Source organism: Panicum virgatum, chromosome 7K (assembly GCF_016808335.1).
Source record: "Panicum virgatum strain AP13 chromosome 7K, P.virgatum_v5, whole genome shotgun sequence".
In the NCBI taxonomy this organism is placed as follows: Eukaryota; Viridiplantae; Streptophyta; class Magnoliopsida; order Poales; family Poaceae; genus Panicum; species Panicum virgatum.
Window position 1 is genome coordinate 20,000,279 of NC_053142.1, and position 5,874 is coordinate 20,006,152.

The window sequence follows — 5,874 nt, forward strand, 5'->3', positions numbered from 1 at the left end:
TTTACTAGCTTCTGCGAGCAGCATCCCAATGAAGTGGCAGAGTACCCTATCGGCCTTTTTCCCGCCATAGACTACCACGACCCCGAGTGGTCTTTTAGGGTGGAGCACTGCGCACACCTACTTGGCGATTTAGCAGGAGATACGGTGCATATGATGGTCAGGTTCATGAATGCCCAGCTTTGCCATCAGGAGCTACAGCGTCGCGGCATTATCCATTTGGCCAGTGAGGCACAAGTCACCCATAGCAAGCTAGACAGGCAAATTTCTCAGGTGGAAGAGCTTCAGGCAGCAGTCACTGCCCGGGACGAGGTGATAGCCCAACGCGAGGAGACAATTGGCCACCGAGAGGACCAAATCATTGAGAGCGATGCCCTTATCACCCAGCGCACACACAGTGATAGAGTTCCTTCAGGAGCACATTCAGGACCTCACTTTGGAGCTTGATGATGCTAATGCTTACATCGAGTTCCTCCAGGTGTAGCCGATGCCACCTAATGCCCCGAATCAGCCTGAGGGAGATGGAGAAGAAGACCCTAAAGAGATTGAAGGAGTTTCTGACCTTGACTCTGAGCATGAAGGTCTACAGCCCGAAGCTCAGAGCAAAGACCTTTCTCTAGGTAGCAAGTCTTTAGTCGGCAACCTCGATGATTTCTAGATTGTCGAAGCTTTTAGGCTTGACTTCTCTTAGAAGTAGAACTGTGTAAATAGAGAGTGGTGTAAAATAGCCTGGAGGGAAGCACCACTTGTTGTAGCATAGCTGTATGGGAGTAGGTTGTGACGTTTGTAGCATGTTCACCGCCATGATTCTAACATGAAGCTTGGAATAAATGGCTATGTCTTTGTGGAAACTTTGTCATTCCTTACATTTTTGAGCTGAACCGGTTGGATAGAATGTGAGATGTGCATGTTGTTACTATCAATATCATTCTATTTACAACTGTCTTTGTGCTCTTTTGATGTATTATGTTTTGCACTATACCATTTGATAATGGAAGCAAAGATAAACTGTGATCTAATGGATATCTTCCATGATTCAGATGGTAGGCCCAACGCGTGGTACCCTGGAAGGGTTTAGCCATGGCCAAGCTAGTGGGTCTCAGCAACCGCCACCGCCACCTCCGAATTTGGCGGAAGTTATGGCCTTGCAAACTGAGCTGCTATGTCAATTAGTGCAGGGGCAGTAAAACCGTAAACTTTACTCAATAATAATGGAAAACTACATGCCTTACTCACATATTTGTACCACTAACCTTGCTCCACATTTGTTTTCGAGTTTTGTACATTTCAGATGAGCAGGAGCGAAATAAGAAGAAAACATGTAGCAGACGCCACATAACTACGCACAATATCACATCCGGCATCACACCCTTACAAAGAGGGCCCACATGTCAGAGGAAACGGGGCCTCCACGCAAAATGCACTAGAGGATAAGGATAAGATCCAATGAATAAACCATCCAGCAGAAGATCAGGCCGAGGGGCTGATAGGTGGGGTCGGACGAACCTGGCCTGCAACGCATCCAGGTGCACGTCGAGGAGGAGTAGCTGCCAAGGCACCTGATCACCTTCCATATGTGCATTGGTGGGGAACCGACCTCTAGAGCTATAAATAGGGCCTCTCCCCCCTCAACACACACACTCCCATTCCACCATTCCAAGAAGGCTCTTCTCTCTCTTGCTATCTTAGCTAGGTAGTGGAGCTAGGCTAGTTCTTCTTTAGTGAGCAAGTCGTCCTTGGGGTCATTGAGCAATCCTCAGCTCCTGGTTTGGCTTTGTATCTGATTTGTCAGACTTCTATTCATAATATAGAGTTATGCCATGGTTGCTTTACAATCTTGATAGTTTATCAATCCATGCTTAGTTCATTCATGAGTTATGCTACGGTCTTGGTTAGGCCAGATGATCTGAGTACGGATAGAGGTTCGTTGTGCTTTCGGGCTTGCTCTAGTGTTGTACTTGTCCATCCAAAGGGTGGGAGACCTGTGGGCACTAGAGTAGTGACTTCATACACGAGCGTGGTGCTCGGGTATGCGGGGTCTATCAGATATGACCGTGCTCCACGTTGTGACTGGGGTAGACGGCAGGTGGTGACAGTCCTGTCCGTCTGGCGTAACAGTGGTGTTGCGTTTAGCGTATTCCCCAATGTTCGGGTTTGGTGTAGGAGTTCATGCAAAGAGGTAACGGGACTACTTCGGTGCGGGACCTTCTCCCCGCTATCCCATTTTCCTGGCACCTGCAGTCCTAACCATGTCCTAACATAACCCCAGCTTTGGATAGAAGCACTAGGACAACTAACCTAGTCTATGCTCCAACTGACTTAAAATAGGATAGAGTAGTTCCTTTCTTTTGTCGTTTCTCTCTTTTATTCCTTCCTCTTGGAGTGTGGATGTGTGATGTGTCGCATTACCCTTGCTTTTTCTTTTCCTGGACTTACCCCTGTTAGAGTTTTGCCTATTGCTTGAGGTACAATGTCATGGTTAATGTTAAGTACAATACCTTTGCCACTGCCGTCCTTTGGGACACAAATAAATGACGATACCCATACTCTCTGGGTGAAATGCTACAACAGTATGTCCGTGCGCTTGCAGATCCATCTATAATCGTATTGATTATACCACGAGAGTGGTACCCTTTGGGTGCAGTTGCTAGGATGGGTTCAGCGCCCTCATTTCTAGTGATTGCACTAAGGACCGCCAACAGGCAATTCTGAGGTTGTTACCAAGGTCATCACAAACCTGGTATCAACTTAAGAAATGCCAACAAGCATTTTTGGCGCCGTTGCCGGGGACGGCATGTGAACAAAATTGTTGTACTAATATTAATCTAGGCTTTGTACTCAGGATATAGTCTTTACTCTTTCAGGCTAATGTCATTTTATGTGTTCTTTTATTTTCAATTTGAAAGAAGACAGGGGTAGTGTATGAATGGTTTCTCCCTGCCGGAAAACTACACAGACAATCCTGAGAGGCTCGTGAGAAGGGCAAGACCTCGCGTCGTTCCTCCTCTCGCCATCCTCCCGGCACAGGAACCCATTTCGGAAGCACCACTCATTCTTGAGGCTATGGCTGAAAAGACTCTCCGCGAGTTCTCTGTCCCCTCCACCGACAATGTGGCCATTGGTCCCAACATCAATGTCGGGGATGTGAACTTTGAGCTAAAATCAAGCCTCATTAACATGGTGCAGGCTAGCCCATTCTGCGGCAAGCCAAACGAGGACGCAAATGCATATTTACAGAACTTTCTGAAGCTCTGTGACACCGTAGTCATTCGGGGTGTCGATGCCGATGTGATCAAGCTTCGTCTGTTTTCCTTTTCCCTCCTGGGGAAGGTGAAACAGTGGTTTTACAAGGAAAAAGACATCGACACCTGGGCCAAATGCTCTAAGGCGTTCCTCGCTAAATTCTTTCGGTTGGGCAAAACAAATGCCCTGCGCGGAAGAATATCAAGTTTCCAATAGACGGGGATGGAATCCATCACAGAAGCTTGGGAGAGGCTGCAGGAATACATCCTGGCATGTCCTCTCCACGGCATGGACGAGTGGCTCGTCCTTCAAAGCTTCTACAATGGGCTCACAACGACATCTCGAGCTAATATTGATGTCGCTGCTGGAGGAGCCTTCCTCAACTTGACCATAGCCAAAGCAAAAGAATTGGTCGAGAAGATGGTCTCCAATTAGGGTTGTAGCGATGAATGACTCCAACCCTGCACGAAGGGCATGCATACCGTCAAAGAGACGGATATGATTGCCGCGAAGCTGGACCTTCTAATCAAGAAGATGGAGGAAGGGAGCAAACAACCGATCCATGCTCCCATTTAAGCCATGGGTTTGCACTTCATGTGCGAAGTCTGCGGTAATGAAGGACATTTGGGGAACGACTGCCCCGAAACCCGTGAAGACTACACCTACCTCAACAACAACAACGGGTACCATCCACCGCAAGGAGGCCAGGCATGGAAGCAGCCACGTCCACCATTCCAGGGAGGTAATAACTATAATCCTTCTTATAATTCGAATTTCAATTTGAACCAACCTCCCTTGTGGGATCTTGTTCTTGGCCAAGTTAAAATTAACAAAAATATAAATAACAAGCTTTTGGCCAATGACAAATCCCTGGAAAGTTTAAATCTTAAGCTTGAAACTTTGTCTTCAACGCTTAAAAATTAGTCAAGTTTCAATAAAAAGGTTGAATCTCTTCTTGCTCAAATAGCTGCTTTCGTTCCTGTCTCTGAGAATGTTAAAGCGGTGACCACGAGGGGTGGTAAGTCCACTCGTGATCCACCACACCCTAACCATGCAGGAAAAGCACCGGCAACCCAGGAAGAAGAACAACCAACAGATCAAGAAGAAACTAGGGAACCAGAAAAGGGAACGGCTCCACAGGATTACATTGAGACCAGTTTCTTGCTGTTCCCCACCCGTAACAAGAAGGCAACCGTGGATGAGCAGTTCACCCGTTTTGTTGAGACGATCCAAAAGATACATGTTAACGTCCCTCTACTGGACGTAATGCATGTGCCGACCTATGCCCGATATATCAAGGACATCATCAACAACAAACAGCCGCTGCCCACCACAGAGGTTGTCAAGCTCACGAAGGAGTGTAGCGCAGCTATACTCAACCAACGCCCGGAGAAGAAAGATCCAGGATGCCCCACAATCACGTGTTCAATCGGGGCACAACACTTCAGCCATGCCTTGTGTGACTTAGGAGCAAGTGTCAGCGTGATGCCAAAACCCGTCTACGACAAACTAAACTTCATGCACCTCACGCCAACCCCAATGCATCTTCAGCTGGCAGACTCCTCGGTACGGTATCCAGAGGGGATTGCAGAAGACGTACAAGTAAAAGTTAGGGACTACTTCATCCCTGTCGACTTTGTGGTGCTGGACATGGACATTTCCAAGGATACACCACTTATTCTAGGACGATCATTCCTAAGCACTGCGGGGGGCACACATCAATGTTGGAGCCAGAGAAATCCGCTTCAATATCAACGGCAAGGAAGAAAGGTTCCCATTTCAGCCCAAGGTTGAGCAATGCTCTATGATCAAAATCAAGTTTGGGCCAAATCCACGAGGCATACAAGAAGTCGTGGTAACACCACGAAAGAAGGACAACATGGTCAGCCTCATGAAAGAAGTCATAAAGGAGGGTGAGCATGAAGAGGTGGTAATATCAGCCCAGATTACTCCACAAGATCAACCCTCCTCATCAAGAGTGAAAAAGGCAGAGAAAGCACAGCAATCCGTCACTACTCCTCCCATGACGGATGCTCAATCAAGATCGGAGAAGAGTCGTGCATGTTGGACTTTAAACAACGTGCCCTTGCCAAAGGTAAATTGGTAGTTATCTAACCTTTTGCATCATATTTTGCCTTTTCAAATTTTCTTTGCACCCCATTTATTTTTTCCCACTGCATGTTTAAAATTTTCAAAATCGTTTCCTGCATGCTGGAATTTTTTCTAGCAAATTTTTCCCTTTCACAAAAAATATTTTTGAATATTTTTTGAGTTTTAAAATCCTTTGGGAAAAATAATTTGGACATCTTTTCGAGCAAACTTTTGGTCATGCACCATATTTTTAAAGTTTATGACCATTGAGGAATCACCTGGCCAAAGGGGGGCACTAGGGGGCCCACCATAGGGCCGGCTGACCCCACAGGTCAGCCGACCCAGGGCCAACGGCTCCTGGGCCCCACCTTCTCCAACGGCTCTATGGCTGTTATGCCTGGCTTCTCCTTAGGTGCACTCGTCCAGATTCTTTTAAATAGAGGCCGAGAGAGGGGTGAGGAGCTCTCATGCTCACTCTCTTCACTCTCACTCCCTCTCACACATTCTTGCTCGGGTTTCCTTTGGATTTTGACTGAAGTTTGA

At 47.0% G+C, this 5,874-nt stretch overlaps 1 non-coding gene across 1 annotated transcript; it reads right to left on the bottom strand.

The window, feature by feature from the left end:
• Nucleotides 1-3,426: 3,426 nt before the first annotated feature.
• Nucleotides 3,427-3,530, bottom strand: LOC120643181. Its single transcript, XR_005662871.1, has one exon. It is a non-coding gene; the product is annotated as a small nucleolar RNA R71 (small nucleolar RNA).
• Nucleotides 3,531-5,874: the final 2,344 nt, after the last annotated feature.